The sequence below is a fragment of the Dysidea avara genome, chromosome 15, assembly GCF_963678975.1.
Source record: "Dysidea avara chromosome 15, odDysAvar1.4, whole genome shotgun sequence".
Lineage (NCBI taxonomy): Eukaryota > Metazoa > Porifera > Demospongiae > Dictyoceratida > Dysideidae > Dysidea > Dysidea avara.
The window spans coordinates 10,444,382-10,461,906 of NC_089286.1; the positions used below are offsets into that span (position 1 = coordinate 10,444,382).

General features: G+C 39.1%; 1 pseudogene; it reads left to right on the top strand.

Moving 5' to 3' along the window:
• LOC136245132 (dynein axonemal heavy chain 10-like) overlaps positions 1–17,525 on the top strand; it is a 55,392-nt pseudogene that overhangs the window by 11,579 nt on the left and 26,288 nt on the right.

The following is a 17,525-nucleotide window of genomic DNA, read 5'->3' on the forward strand; positions in this document are numbered from 1 at the left end:
TGGTTTCGAAAGTTACAGGTATTTACCGGGTGTCCAGTACCTTTTACAGTAGCGTAAGTGCCTTAAATAATTTGTGGCATCTAAGTATGCTGCACAAGGGAAGTGTTGGTATGGAAAATTAACACCTTGATACATGAAGAAGACGACAACCAGGTTGATTGAAGATAAAAGGAAAGACAAGGCACAGAGGGCACACACTTGTCAGAACCCCAAAAGGCACATGCCACTGGTGAGTTTGTTATTGTAGCATAAAATGTTGGCCGTACGCTGCTTCATTTGGCATCCAGACAGGCAGGGTACAGTAGTACTGTATAAGTAGGGATCGCCCCTAAAATGATGCGCGCCACCTAAAACATTTCCTTTAAAAAATCATTCTAGAGACATCTTATGTAATGAAAATCACCTTTACGGAATAATATTAGTTCATCAAGCACCAAACGCAGCATTAAAAACAAGAAAGCACTTACAGAGATGACCTAATATAGAATTTCAAATTGCCTGAACTCGAATTTTCGTCTGTGTTTGATTAACAATTATTTTTGTGTATCATTAAATATATGTTCCTTTACTCCTAAAGCACACACAGTTCTATTGTACAGTGTTATTTGTATGGTATAGGGTGGAGTGGATGTACTGGTTCCAAGGTATGGTGATATTAGCTGCTAACCAGGTCTGGTGGACGTGGGAAGTTGAAGACACCTTCATGAAAGTAAAGAAGGGAGATAAGATGGGACTAAAGAACTATTCTAAGAAGCTTCACACTCAAATTGGAGAAGTTGTTGTCAAGGTAGATATAAATGCAATACAGTGGAACTTCTCTATTACGGACATTTTGGGACCCAGAATTTTTGGCCACTTTTTGCTGTAATATAGAGGTTTTCCTCTTTATCAAAGGTAAAAAATGTATTAACCAGACCTGTTGGGACCAAAATTTTTGTCCTTACTATGGAGGTTTTTTCTACTGTGTTCTTAATTCAGGGAGTTTGTTAAGAGAGGTTCCACTGTATATGCATAAATGATATAAAATTTGTCTGAGCATTCCATTGTTTTGTCACATGTGTGTGTGTATTACAGGTTCGGTCTCAGCTAAGCAAGAATGACCGAAAGAAGTTCAACAGTTTACTGATCATTGATGTACATAACAGAGACATTGTGGACAGATTTGTGAGGGACAGGTAACTTTGTATGTTTTGTGTTTGGCAAGGTCAATGTTTTGAAGCAAAGGTTGTTGTACTCTAATAATGTATCTAACAATCTTTTGTACATATTTTGATTGTTTTATACAGCATTATGGATGCAAGAGAGTTTGAGTGGGAGAGTCAGTTGAGGTTCTACTGGCAGATGGAGCCAGATGAGCTGACAATCCAACAATGTACTGGATCATTTGGTTATGGATATGAGTATATGGGACTGAACGGAAGACTAGTTATTACACCATTGACTGACCGTATTTATCTCACCTTAACGCAGGTATAATTTGTTATAACTGTCCATGTTATGTATGTGAATACTGTAACTGTGATGTGTATGGTAGGCACTTTCCATGCATCTTGGAGGAGCTCCAGCAGGACCTGCTGGTACTGGCAAGACAGAAACTACCAAAGATTTGGCTAAAGCTCTTGGTCTACTGTGTGTTGTGACTAACTGTGGAGAGGGTATGGACTACAAGGTGCGATGTTTGAATTTACTGTGCACACAAGTCACCACACACATATACTTGTCTAAATTCTTTTTTATAATGTTGATTTGAATTTAGAAGACTGATTTGAATGTTAGGAAACTGATTTAACATATGTACATGTGTCTGTGTTTATGTAGGCTGTAGGGAAGATATTCTCTGGTTTGGCTCAATGTGGTGCATGGGGATGTTTTGATGAGTTCAACCGAATTGATATTTCAGTATTGTCAGTTATATCCACTCAAATCAAAATCATCCAAAATGCACTCATCAACAACCTCAAGAAGTTTCAAGTAAGTCTTGAACAATTAGTCCTCATTTATCTGAATACCATTGTTCCTAGAGTTACACAAATTATTCAGATAAGTGAATTTGCTAGAGAGTTTCATTCAAGTTCTCTAATAGAACATATGTTACTGTAATAGAGTGTACGCTAGTGACAAATACTCAACAGTTACTTATGACATTCGAATAATTAAGGTGTGAGGTTGGATAATCAGGGATGCACTGTACTGCATTATCTATACCAAAACAGCCGAATTGTGAAAAAAAGTGTACAGCCCCAAAGAGGCCAGGGTAAAAGGTTGTGGAATCAAACATGGTGGCCAAGAAATGACTGAAATGATGATGATCATTGAAATGACTGACATTAGCATCATTGCAACCATTTCTTGGCCACCACCTTCATAGCTGAATGCTCTAATAGAGTGGCTGCAGTATTAGAGTATCTCGATAGCACACTTGCTATATGTGACTGTCTCTGGGAAAACCGGTCTTATTGCCCATTTAAAAGTATCGAGAAACGTCGGTATTAAATATTCAGTGTGCTGTAGCTGGCCAATGGTGGTAGCTCTATGCATACCAAATTTTCACACGTTTTGCAACAATTTCTTATCTTCCTGATCACCAGAGTTTTTGATAAGTATTTTGACTCTGAACCAATCTGGCCCAAACCAGACATTTACTGCTCCACCAGTAGTATACCACTGGGCCAATGTAGCAGTCACAAAGCTGAACTAGTGCTGAAAAAATTTGAGCAGAATTCATGATTTGTGTGGGCCATTTTGTGTTCACACTGGGCCAATGGAGCACCATATTGCCTTATCAAATACCCTGCTGATCACCCAGTGAAAAAGTAGTCAACAGCTAAGTTTCCTGCCATTTTAGATAGTTTTTAAACCGAGGTTGTCTGTATCAGGCGAGCTCCAGAAGGGTGGGAGGCGGGGGCCCTGGAAGGCAGGCAAGATGGTGTTCAAAAATTGAAAAGAAACGTGATGGGATGAATTAGGCCAAGTTATGGGCCATTCAGGGCTCAGAACTGGCTAAAATGAAAGGAAATTTACAGCACAGGTCATTGTCCAACACCACGGAGCTGTACAGCCACACACAGCCATCTCCTGGTTGGCCAGGGCTCCATCAAGACCCCAGACCACTCGTATGGCTCACCACTGTGCTCTAAAAAAGCAGCCAGCAAAAGCAGACCACTTTACTCTGGTCGACTGTGGCAGTGAAACTTGATAGTGCATTCATTAAGCTTTGTGTTTGTGTGAAAAAATCAAACTTCCTGTCTTGGGCGATAAGAACGCTTTTCGTAGATCCAGTCACATATGTAGTTGGTTTCACTATTGTTTTTAAATCAGATTCTTCTACACCACTAAAAAACTGACTACTCTTCCTATATACCAGTTTTGGTTCATTCTGCTAAGCAGTTTGCCTGCGAGGCATAGGCATGGTAAGTTGTAATTTTGTTAGTAGCAGAACTCAATCATGTGATTGTTACACACTGTTGCTTTTCATACTGTATCTTCATGGTGTTTTGCTCAATTTCTTCCAAATCACAAAAGGTTTAAAACAAATTACAGAACCTGCTCTAAACCAAGCAAGGGATAAATAATTTCACCAACTGTGTTGTGGAAGTAATACTATTTGTACTTGTATGTTTTTACTGCTGAATAACAACTGTTCTTGGGTGTGTGGTCCAGGATAGAGCGATGTTTTACAAAAACGCGCTGCCAAAAAACCAGACTAACATGCAGATTACTGAACCCCTATAATTTTGACACAAGTAACTATATCTAGGTCCTGTGGAAGCAATATTTTAAATTACTGTTTGTGAAGACATTTTATTGAACTTTTAGTAGTTTTTTTCTAGTGAAACAAGCTCTTTGATAGCTTGTATCTCTGTCACTGGGAAGAAATATGCCAAAAACGCTTCCACAGGACCTAATAAATTTAATGTACAGTATCACCATGCCCCAGAATTGCCCATAGAGCCTACAGCTTTTGTTGCATTTGGCTGCAGAAAAAAACAAGCTGGGGCTGAGCTACATATGGGCTGGTTTACCTGTCTTGCTACAACAACTTGTAGTGTTCCACCTGCCTCAAACTACACTGTAGCGACATAAAAACATTAAATATGAAGGGCTTTGTGTTCGCTTTAAACCTTTCACGCTGCTAGACTCAGTATACTGGTTTTATGGCCTTCTCAAAAAGTATTGGTAGGCATTCAAAAATTTGAATGATTCCCCGTGACTATACCGTAGCCTTAACCTATCTACGTATGTATTGATTTTCAGCTTCTTCCCATAAGCAGTTTACCTTGTAGGCATGACAACATTTTCAAGTTATTTTTTGTGAAATAGTTGTTAATAACTCTGTGACTGTGTATCATATTTAAACCAAACTTGGTACCAAGTTTCGACTTTAAGCCCCACCCCTATATATGTGTGCCAAATTTCAAGACAATTGGATAACATCTTGGCGGCTTTGTAAGTGTGCAAAAGAAGGAAAAATTTAACTAATATTTGAAAGTTGGAATCTCGGGAACACCTGTGGTGATTACGCTCAAACTTGGTATGTGAAATATTGAAGATGGAGGGCATTTTTATAGCAAAATTTGTCTCGTTTCATAAAGGCAGCACGGAGCCATGTATGTGTGAAAATTTCATTTTTGTTCTTCCTGTCAATGACCCACTGGTGTGGCGCACCAGTCTCTTGAGCGGCATGACCCACTACCGTGTGTCTTGATATTCAAAATTCACAGAAGGGCCTTTGTATGTTTCTATCGTATTCTATTAGTTTGAAGGTGTTGAGATAGCCATGGACAACAGGATGGGTATCTTCATCACGATGAACCCCGGTTATGCTGGTCGTACTGAACTACCAGAGAGTGTGAAGGCATTGTTTAGACCAGTAGTTGTGATTGTACCTGACCTGATGCAGATCTGTGAGATCATGTTGTTTTCTGAAGGATTCCTCATGGCCAAGGTACATAAGGACATGTTTTTATTTATAGTGTATGGTGGTAATTGCATGCATATACATAATTACTACATACACAGACACACATGTTAATGCATATACATGAAGTGTCTATAATCTCAACAGGTTCTAGCTAAGAAGATGACAGTGCTATACAGTTTAGCTAAAGGACAACTCAGCAGACAATACCATTATGACTTTGGATTACGTGCACTAAAGGCTGTACTCGTGATGGCTGGAGAGCTTAAGAGAGGATCACCTGATCTACAAGAGGTGAATAATAATGAATCCTATTCCTTGTTTGCTCACACATATATGTTTGTCCATACATATATGTGTGAGTACATATCAAATGTTTGGTGTGCAAATTTAGCTACGTACATTTAATTATAGGATGTGGTGCTAATGAGAGCCCTACGTGATATGAATTTGCCCAAGTTTGTGTTTGAAGATGTTCCACTGTTCTTGGGGCTGATCTCTGATTTGTTTCCTGGACTGGACTGTCCCAGAGTGAGATATCCTAACTTCAATGATGCTGTAGAACAAGCACTGGTGGACAATAAATACATCCTACTACCACAGCAGGTAGAAATTGATGCACATTCATATTTGTGTAGTTTATTCTCAGTTATGTATCTTAATCTGAAATGTGTTCTATACTTAATTTGAATGTTCCACTCTCTGTACCGGTCAGTGTAGTGAGTGTACTATACGTCATATAGTCCTATTCAGTTTTCGATTTTATTTATGCAATCAAACAAAAAAAAATAGTACAATAGCTGACTTGGTTACATTCCACATTTATTCTGTTGTATACAGGTGGATAAGGTGGTTCAGTTGTATGAGACAATGTTAACACGTCACACTGTGATGGTCGTGGGTCCTACCGGTGGTGGAAAATCAGTTGTCATACACACCTTGTGCAGGGCACAAACCAAGTAAGTTTTAGTGAATACATGTATTTACAACTACTTTGCTTATCACTTTAGGTTGGGATTGGTCACAAAGTTGAATATTCTCAATCCCAAGGCTTGTTCTGTGATAGAACTGTATGGTATTCTGGATCCAATTACTAGGGACTGGACTGATGGACTATTATCAAACATCTTCAGAGAAGTGAACAAACCAACAGAGAAGAATGAGAGAAGGTATATTTTGTTTGATGGTGATGTGGATGCCTTGTGGGTGGAGAACATGAATTCTGTCATGGACGACAACAAACTCCTTACTCTAGCCAATGGTGAACGTATCAGACTGCAGAAGCACTGTGCCCTACTAGTGGAGGTACATGCAAGATCTGTATAATTAGGAATGCATGATATGCTCATGTAGGTAGTTAGTAATACATATATATTGATACAATTAATTGAGTATCACAATACGATACTTCACCTAAACAATATCAATATATACTCTAATAGAACAGTCAGTGAGTGCTCTAGTAGAGCATAAATACTATAATAGGTAATACAGTGATCTCTTTCTACTAATGTACTCTTAGCTGTTTATTCTTTAAAAATTTAAGCATCAAAAAGGATATTGCACAACTCACAGAACATTGAGTGAATTCATCATAGTGGTTAGCTGAAATGGTAGTACCAGTCATAACTAGCCATGACCACTTCATTATAGTATTGCAATACAGTATCGTATCAGTTTATTGATGGTAATACGTGATACACAAAATGCACTGTATTGCAGAACCCTAGTTAACATCCTATGTCAGCTTGGCCCCGATGCACTTCCATCCAAAACATATGCAAGAATATTATTGTGGAATATAGCAAACTTCTGTATGAGCAAACATTGGCAAATACATATAGGAGAGTGTGAATGGAGTACTTGGCAAGCCTGCAAATAACCATAGATAGCGATCCTTATACACACTCCTTAAGTTTGTCAATATAGCACAATGTTATTGTACCCACGGATATTAGTAAAGCACAAAGGAGTATCAACCGTAGCATGGTACGCAATATATGTAATATATTAACCATGGCTACAAGGCGTATTGCACTTATATACACCCCGACTCCGAAGTCAGAGGAAGTTTACTGTTGATAAATACCGAGGCAAAGCTGAGGTGTTTATCAACAGTAAACTTCCAATGACTGAGGAGGAGGGGTGTATATAAGTGCAATACACTGAAGTGAGCCGTGGTTCATATGTGTTTCTAAATTAATCCGCACTACATTACTTACTAACAACCCATATGCACACAACCCCACTTCAAGTATGTACATACACTTAATTCGCCATAGTTTGGCATGGTAGACACACTGGTAGAGTTCCTCTCGCAATTCAGCTTGCTCACAATGAAGAATCGAATTGATTGTGGGACTTAGTAAACATATTTCCGTATATCCCCAGGACTTGTCTGTTCATATCAACAAACGTAGGAGCAACATTACTTGCTGCCACCCATCATCAAAGTCGCGAGGTATGGTTATAAAATGAATTCAGTGGTTGGACTCTTACTGGCTGAGGTGATTGATCGCCTAGCGCGACAAAGGCTATTAGCCTGAGTCATCTGGGTGATCGGTCATGCTAGCGTGGGCGTCGCTCGCCCACCCACGTCGGGATATCAGCCCGTAATCGTGACACAGTAATGTGTCACTTAATGTGTCACTTACTGTGTCACGTGACTTCCCAGGTGAGTATATACGTATATACTCACCTCAGGTAGGTATATACTCACCTGTGGGTTTGGGGTGTATATGCCCTATATGCAACCAGCTACGCCTTTGAAGTTTCACGTGATCATAGTATATATATATTGTCCGTACTTTTGGTAAAAGCATACAGGCTTGCTTCATGCCATTTATATGCACATGTATATTGGCTGCAGCGTGCAAGTATGCATGCAATTCCTACAACCATTTGCAGGCTTGAATATCTGTAACTCAATGTTTATAACCATTGCAGGCTTGCTACATCGCTGCCTTTTGGCTCCAGTTGCAAGTTCACTCAAAAAGCAGCTGCCGTTGAGTTGCAGGCATGTACTATGCAGCGCAACTACATGTGCAGCAGGAATTACTATATCCGAAATACATGCACTATTATCCGTACAGATGTTGATGAGTGAACTTGCAACTGGAGCCAAAAGACAGTGATGTAGCAGGCCTGCAATGGCTATAGACATTGAGTTGCAGGTATGCAGCCGCTAACTGGATGCGCATGGAAATGTAGTGTTTTTATATATTTGAAGGTTGTATGTAATAGTTATACCATGGCTGTGAGGGATTTTGCTGATATATACACCCAAAGCGCGAGGGCCGCAGGCCCAAGGGCTGCGGGTGTATATGTCAGCAAAATCCCAAGCAGCCATGGTACAAGTGATATATATCACTTGGGGCGCACTCACCTAATAGGTGAAAGAACTAATGAGAACTCATCCCATTTATTTTATACAGTAGCATCTGAAGATCGATTGTGGTTTTAATAGCGTGGGCTAATAGCCGTTAAAACGTCATTAATACGTTACTATGCTTCAACATGCAATGTTAGAAAACTTGCGATTGTGGGATGGAGTTTATATTGTTATCATTTTTGTACTAAGTTAAGCCAACTAACTTCGCTATTGGGACAGTAAGTTATTATATTAAGTTAAGTACTTAGAACTGTAAGTTACTAACCTATTTCAACGTAGCAGTAGTAGCTTTGCTGTTCCATGGTCTGTTCCATGGTCTGTTCGAAGGCTGATACGCGGTGGGTAGAAATACGCATCCACAATCGCCCAAACAATTATCTTGTGCCTTCATTATCCTTTAGTAACAACCAACTACTCTATCTTAGCCTATGTACTAAGCTTAGCAACCTCTACAAAACCGAGTCCCACAATACAAAGCTCTATGTCGCTCAATATAACGAGTCAAAGCGCATCGATCCTTTGAACTGGCTGGGTATCAAAGTCATTGGCAAACCGCTTTCCCATGATATTGCCCGGGCAATATCTTGATATTGCCCGGGAAATATGCGAGTTAAACACCGAGCGGCGCCTTTGAACGCCCACGCTAAAGTGGTATATATATATATATACCACACCTGTGGTTGAGATCAAAAGCGCCGCGCTGTGGTATATAACTGATATACCACAGCAAACTGTGGTATATAACTGATATACCACGCTTTGTGGCTATGCTTACCATATATGGTGTAACTTCACACATTCCATGAAATCCTTATCTAAACGGTAAACAAGTCTCTAATAACAAGCACCTAAATCAACCAACAATTATTCACCTAAGGAACTGGAACAAGTTTTGATGAACTCTTGTCTCCTTCATGGATAACTCACTAATTGCGACTATGTGGGCGTGGCACCGTTAAAAGTGTAAACGTCTGATCCATCAAGAATTTCTATTGATTTCCATCTCCAGGAGGTGCTGTTTCACTATAACTTACTATCTATAATCGTTTTCATCTACTAGGCTGTAGAATATAACAGTTATAACACGATTACTCGGGATATGATTAAATATACGCACTCTCACTTGAGCACGCGTTCTCGTGAATCGTGCATATATTTTAGTCATATCCCTCGTAAGCGTGTTATAACTATAATATATATATGGCAATATATATTTATATAGCAATAGCCTATATATATAGCAATAGCCCTGTGCATAAAAACATCACTAGAGGCATAAAGGAAAGTACAACTGGAGCCCAGAGAAACATGTGTAGTAAGCTTGAAAACAGTCACAGATCGCAGTATGCACCTATATGTAATAGCTGATGTGTAGCCGCATGAATAAGCATGCAACTGGAGGCTAACAGCAAGTCTACAAAAATCTATAGCCTTTGAGCAACGACGTATGTGCACCAATACACATGTGGATCACACATATGTAGCGGTTTTTGTATATTGGCTTGTTAACAATACAGACACTACACGACACAACACCCGAATTCCAGCTCTCAGCGAGGCTCAACGCCCGCCCAAATCTTATTATTATATCACGTGTACAACATCAAATAGACGCACACAGTTAATATTAGATATACAGTTTAATGTATTATCACACATATATTCAAAGTTTTTTGAATATAGCAAACCACCGTGCATGTAAAAAAAATTGGCAAATGCATAGAGAGTGCAGCATGGCAAGCTGTGCAAACAACCATAGACAACGACACTTATATACAGCAAGTAACAATACAAACTGGAGGCAGACAGCAAGTTTGCGAATAACTTCAGGTATAATTCCAAATGCATATAATTCAGCTACACCTAATGTGAAATGCACAAGCACACATGCAGTGGCAAATGGTACATCAAATATGTTTGTGGATACAGCAAAGACTTAGTTTGGCAACAACATTAAGTTGCAGGCTACTATGCATGACTACACGCGAGACAGTGAAATTGTTTGTGAATAACTGTAAGGCGGATATCGGTAAGGATACCAAGGAGTGTACAACTGGAATCTGAGAGTGTACAGAGTATGTAAATAACCATAGACTTTGGTTACCCATGATTCGTGCAGCAACTAATAATGAATCAATCATTGCAGGCAATTATCTGCCAATATAACAAGCAAGTATGGTTGCAGATGATGCACAGAGTCATATATACAAGCACATAGAGGTAACACATACAAAAAGCAGAAAAATCTCTGGTACATATGCATCAACAAAAATCATGCATATATCTGCATGCATGGTAGCCAATCTCACAGACACTCTTAAAAAAATAAAGGCAATTATTGACATGCATGCATGTATGGGCCAACACCACATCTTCTGTTTCAATAGTAAAGTGTATAATGAATCATGCAGCAGCACTCGATCTCTCTGTCTATACAAAATTAGTAATAGTATTGCTTATTAAAACAGTTGCTCTCTCTTATCGACTTAATCATACAGTATGATAGTACTGTATATTAGGGATCATGTAGGTTTGGACTTTTTTGGCCAAAAATATCATCCTAAAACCAGCCTCACAATACCTTCATAGCACCTTGGCAGTATTGGTTACAAGCCCAAAAGTGCCTTCAGTATGACCTGAAGCACTTCCAAAAAGTTGCTAAGAAGTTAAAAAAAAAAAATTTTAGTGAATTTCTTTACTGACTGACTGACCGACTGACTCACTGCCTGATGCCTTCATACAAGCATAACTCGATAATTGTTAAGGCTACGGGCATGATTTTTTCACTGTGAAGACATTGCCTCAGCCTGACAGGTGCCTTTTGGCATACCGCAGTACATACAGTGCATGCTTCATGTACTTACCTGTGTCCTCCTTTGTGTCCCACTTACTTTGCTAATAGTGCAAGGTGTTAATTCGCGGTAGCACCACATGATGGCTACCTTGTTTGATGGTGGTCGTCTAAGTTTTCTGTTGTGACTGCAGAGGTCCTTCTCCTAGTGCTCTTTGTTTGTGTAACAGGCTGAAAATAAAGTGTAATAGCCACTTCACTATTTCAGTAATTGATAGCTGGGGCGCACATTCAGATGGAAACAATAAGCCTGGTGCAATCAGTTCTTTTCATTCTAATCCGGTATGTGTGGGTTCACCAGTCAAAAATTTTACAAAAAGTAAACAAACAAGTATAAGGAAGAATTAAGAATTTTAAGTCCGATTAGGGTTCATAGAAATAAAAAGTAGTGAAACAAGGGAGGTCGCCCTCACCTGAAGATATACTAGTGGAAATTAATCCCTATACCCACATTAGGGATTAAATATCCACTAATATATCTTCAGGTGTAGGGGACCTCCCTTGTTTCACTACTTTTATTTCTATGATCTTTAAAACTCTTAATTATTATTTTTCCCTTTATTTGTATTTAAACACCAGCATCAAGAAGTGCCTAACAAATGCAATTAAATATTGGGGGTGGCTGACAAACTTGCCTGGACAAGCGACACACTGTAATCATGTTAAACTTATTAGAAAACATACGTATAAGCGCTGAGCTATAATGAAGTAAGCCAGGACGGCCTTTGGTCCTATCGTGACTGCACAATCAGTTGCCAACAGATTTTAAAAATCTAAATAATGTCCTTCGTCCAACATGGCATACAAGGAACAAGCTAACCGGTTATAATAAGTCATCAGTAATGAATAGTCCATCCCTTTCCTGACCAATTCTGATGCTACTGAAACTATGGCCACAAAAGGATTTCTTATCCATGGTATCTACTGGAGGGGTCTTTGCAGATGTTTTGGCATGTTTGCGGTGGATTCAATTTCTGTGACAGGATTTAGTTCAAGTAATTCTAACTATTACCACGAGCAACGATCATCTGATCAATGTGTACATGTGCAATGGTATTGAATATTATTGGTTGTGGGTTCTATTTTGTTTAATCCTAACCATACACAGGCTTTTTTGTCTGTACCTTACTTACAGTAGTAAATTGTGTTTAGTAATGTTACTACACATGTGATGATATACACAAATGTACCTATACAGGTTTCAGACTTACAGTATGCTTCACCAGCTACTGTGTCACGTTGTGGTATGGTGTATGTGGACCCCAAGAACCTTGGCTATGCTCCGTTTGGGAGAAATGGGTGAACAGTATTCCTAATGAGAATGACAGTAAAGAATTGATGAAGTTATATGAGAAATATGTACCACAATGTATCTCAATGGTACTGGAGGGTATTGTGGAAGGTCGACAAGGAGATAAACTGAAAACCATTGTGCCACTAACTAATCTGAACATGGTAGGTTGAATATACACATAATTGGGACAGGTAATGTATGACAAAATTACTTTCTCTTCCAGGTGACCCAATTAACAGTTATGTTAGGTGCATTGCTCCCTCTTCCCACTGTGGAGCTAGGAGGAAAGGAAGGAGATGGACCAAGCATGGGAATTGGCTCAGAAGTTTTAGAGACTATTTTCATTCAGTGTATAATCTGGTCAATAGGAGCGGGCTTGTTAGAAGAAGGACGAGTCAAGTTTGATGCATACGTAAAAAAACTAGCAGGTCTTACACAGAACAATGGAGAAGGAGCTTGTGCCAAGCAGGGTGAAATCCCAATCAATTTACCAACACTCTATGAGTACATGTTTGATCAACAACAAATGCTGTGGGTACCTTGGGCTGATAAGGTGCCCAACTATGTACACAAGCCAGGAATGAAGTTTAATGAGATCCTTGTACCCACTGTGGATACTGTGAGAAATACTTGGTTGTTACAGCTGATGGTACGAGTGCGGAGACCTGTGGTGTTGGTAGGAGAGACTGGTACCTCCAAAACTGCCACCACACAAAACTTCCTACGAGAACTAGATCCAGAATTCTATGTATATTCATTTTATGTTTTAGTGTGTTTTAATATCTAATCCAAAACAGCCAAGCTGTAAAAAAAGTGTGCGGCCCTCAGAAAGGCTATGGTGAAAAAAGATGTGAAATCCAAGGTGGCGGCCAAGAAATGGCTGTGATGGTAGGTTAATGGTAAAAATTTTAATAATGACAATTCAGGTAAATTTTGTGAAGCGGCACAAAAATTCACCTGAATTGTCGTTATTAAAATTTTTACCATTAACCTACCATCACAGCCATTTCTTGGCCGCCACCTTGGATTTCACATCTTTTTTCACCATAGCCTTTCTGAGGGCCGCACACTTTTTTTACAGCTTGGCTGTTTTGGATTAGATTTCATTTCTTTTTGTATTTGTAGCTATACCCCAAAGCCGGCCTATGGCCAGCTTTGGGACTTTTTTAACCTATGTTTTTTTTCTTTACTACAGGAAGACGAAAAGATGAAGTAGATGTACTTTAAATATTTTATCAGTAAATGTACAAATTATATATATAATACATATGTGATCGGATTTGCGAAAAGGGGTCTTCCACACACATCCAATTTGCCAACTTTGACAATTGATAACTTCAGATTGGAAAGAGCTATTGCCTTGAAATTTGGACAGTGGTGATTTCTTTGCAGCTGAACTCTCTACATGATAGTTTCTTTGTAGCTGAACTCTCTACAAGGTAATTTCTTCTATCTGATCTCTCTACAGGGAGATTTTTTGTAGCTGAACTATCTACAAGGTAACTTCTTCTAGCTGATCTCTCTACAGGGTGATTTGTTTGTAGCTGAATTCTTTACAGGTGATTTGTTTGCAGCTGAGCTCTTTACAGAATGGTTTCTTTGTAGCTGAACTCTCTACAAAGTAACTTCTTCTAACTGATCTTTCTACAGGGTGATTTGTTTGTAGCTGAACTATCTACAAAGTAACTTCTTCTAGCTGATCTCTCTACAGGGAGATTTGTTTGTAGCTGAACTCTCTACAGGTTATTTGTATGTAGCTGAATTCTGTACAGGTGATTTGTTTGTAGCTGAATTCTGTACAGGTGGTTTCTTTGTAGCTGAACTCTCTAAAAGGTAACTTCTTCTAACTGATCTTTCTACAGGGCAATTTGTTTCTGGCAGAATTTTCTACAGGGTGATTTCTTTGCAGCTGAACTCTCTACATGATGGTTTCTTTGTAGCTGAACACTCTACAAGGTAATTTCTTCTAACTGATCTCTCTACAGGGTGATTTGTTTGTAGCTGAACTATCTACAAGGTAACTTCTTCTAGCTGATCTCTCTACAGGATGATTTGTTTGTAGCTGAATTCTTTACAGGTGATTTGTTTGCAGCTGAGCTCTTTACAGAATGGTTTCTTTGTAGCTGAACTCTCTACAAGGTAACTTTTCTAGCTGATGTCTCTACAAGGTAGCTAGTTTGTAGCTGAACTCTCTACATGGTGGTTTCTTTGTAACAGAACTTTCTACAAGGTGACTTCTTCTAGCTGATCTTTCAATAGGGTGATTTGTTTGTAGCTTCACTCTCTACAAGGTAACTTTTTCTAGCTGATCTCTCTACAGGGAGATTTGTTTGTAACTGGAATGATGGTTTCTTTGTAGCTGAACTCTCTACAAGTTAACTTCTTCTAGCTGATCTCTCTGCAGGGTGATTTGTTTGTAGCTGAATTCTGTACAGGTGATTTGTTTGCAGCTGAGCTCTTTACAGAATGGTTTCTTTGTAGCTGAACTCTCTACAAGGTAACTTTTTCTAGCTCATCTTTCTACAGGGTGATTTATTTGTAGCTGAATTCTGTACAGGTGGTTTGTTTGCAGCTGAGCTCTTTAAAGAATGGTTTCTTTGTAGCTGAACTTTCTACAAGGTAACTTCTTCTAGCTGATGTCTCGACAAGGTCACTAGTTTGTAGCTGAGCTCTCTACATGGTGGTTTTTTTGTAACTGAACTCTCTACAAGGTGACCTCTTCTAGCTGATCTTTCTACAGGGTGATTTCTTTGAAGCTGAACTCTCTACAAGGTAACTTCTTCTAGCTGATCTCTCTACAGGGAGATTTGTTTGTAGCTGAACTCTCTATAAGGTGATTTGTTTGTAGTTGATCTCTCTGCAGGTTGATTTGTTTTAGCTGAACTCTCTACAGGCTGATTTGTTTGTAGCCGATCTCTCTACAGGGTAATTTGTTTGTAGCTGATCTCTCTACAGGGTGATTTTTTGTAGCTGACCTCTCTTCAGGGTGATTTGTTTCTAGCTGATTGCTCTACAGGTTGATTTGTTTGTAGATGAACTCTCTACAGGGTAATTTGCTTGTAGCTGAACTCCTTACTTTGTGTCTAGTTTGTAGCTGATCTCTCTACAGGGTGATTTGTTTGTAGCTGAACTCCTTACATTGTGTGTAGTTTCTAGCTGATCTTTCTACAGGGTGATTTGTTTGTAGCTGATCTGTCTACAAGTTGATTTGTGTGTATATAGATGATCTCTCTGCAGGTTGATTTGTTTGTAGCTGATCTCTCTACAGGTAATCTGTTTGTAGCTGAACTCTCTATAAGGTGATTTGTTTGTAGCTGATCTCTCTGCAGGTTGATTTATTTTAGCTGAACTCTCTACAGGGTGATTGCTTGTAGCTGAACTCCTTACATTGTGTCTAGTTTCTAGCTGATGTCTCTACAGGGTGATTTTTTGTAGCTGAACTCTCTTCAGGGTGATTTGTTTCTAGCTGATCTCTCTACAGGTAGATTTGTGTTGATTTGTTCATTGCTGATCGCTCTAAAGGTAATTGATTTGTTGCAGTTGAACACCCTGCAAAGTGTTTTGTTTGTAGCTGATCACTCTAAAGGGTAATTTTTTTGTAGCTGAACTCTCTCCACAGTGACTTGTGTGTAGTAGAATTCTGTGTAACTGAATTCTCTAGAGAGTGACTTAATTGTAGCTGAATTCTCTACACAGTGCATGACTTGTTTATAGCTGAACTTTCTTCAGTGTGACTTGTAATGTTCTGAATCTCTATAGTGGTATATTTGCTTAACTCTCCACATGGTGACTGTCTTCTTGCTGAACTGTCTATAAGATTAACTGTTTGCAGCTGAACTCCCTACAGAATAACTTGTGATGTAATAAAATTCTATAATGGAGTAAATAAATTAGCCGAATGCTCTATTAGGGTGACTGTTCTATTAGAGTATCTCGATCTCGCATTTGCTACACGGAGTTGGCTTTCGAATCATAACTCAGTGGTTTGTAATCCGATTCTTCTGTACTACTGCAAGGACTTTCTACGAAGATTATTCCAGCTATACACCGATTTTCAGCTCATTGCTCTAAGCGGTTTGCCTAGTAGGCGTGAAAACTAATACTTTTTTATTCATAAAAATCAATCGCGTAATTGTGACACAGGTTGGGTTTTGTGTCATATCTCCGTGGTCTTTATCTCGATTCCTTTCAAACCACCAAAAGGCACTCCTACGATGGTTACTCCATCTACATAGCAATTTTCAACTCATTCCATGAAGCGGTTTACCCTGTAGGCGTGACAACAAATCGATCTTGTTTTATGCGAATAATCGGTCATAACTCCTGAACCATTCATCGGATTTGTACCAAAGTTGATGCTAGGATTCGCCTTTGGACTCCCTTTCTGTGTGCCAAATTTCAAGGCGATCGGAGTACGCGTTTGCTTGTTATAGCAATTTTTGCAAGTGTCCGAAAAGACGAAGAAGAAAAAAAAAACGAAGAAAAAAAAACGAAACTTTGGCAGCTCGTATCTCGGAAATGGCTGGAGCGATTTCCTTCAAATTTGGAATGTAGACTCCCTTGGCTGGCGGGCAACTGTGTAGCAAATTTGGTTCCAATCAGATAAGTGATCACCGAGATACAAAGGTGTGAAAATGACGTTTTCGTTCTTCCTGTCAATATACTCACGGTGTGGCGCTCCGGCTTCTTGGGCCGCACGACACACTACCGTGTGTCTTGATATGCTGCAAGAAAACTGTTCATATGAACATGTTCTCACTTTTATACTAGATTGTACCCCACCGTTTTTGAGCATATAATTGTAGATACGTGATTAAGATATTTGAACTATAGAAAACAATATTATTTATTACAACATCACTAACAAATATACTTACTTTTATTTGTCAAACTGTAGTTGTTACTGAACATCAACTTCTCCTCAAGAACTACTTCAATGGATGTACAACGTAACATTGAGGCTAATGTTGAGAAGAGAACAAAGGACACTTATGGACCACCTCCAGGAAAGAGGCTACTCATATTCATTGATGACATGAACATGCCACAAGTGGGAACTACTAATGTATAT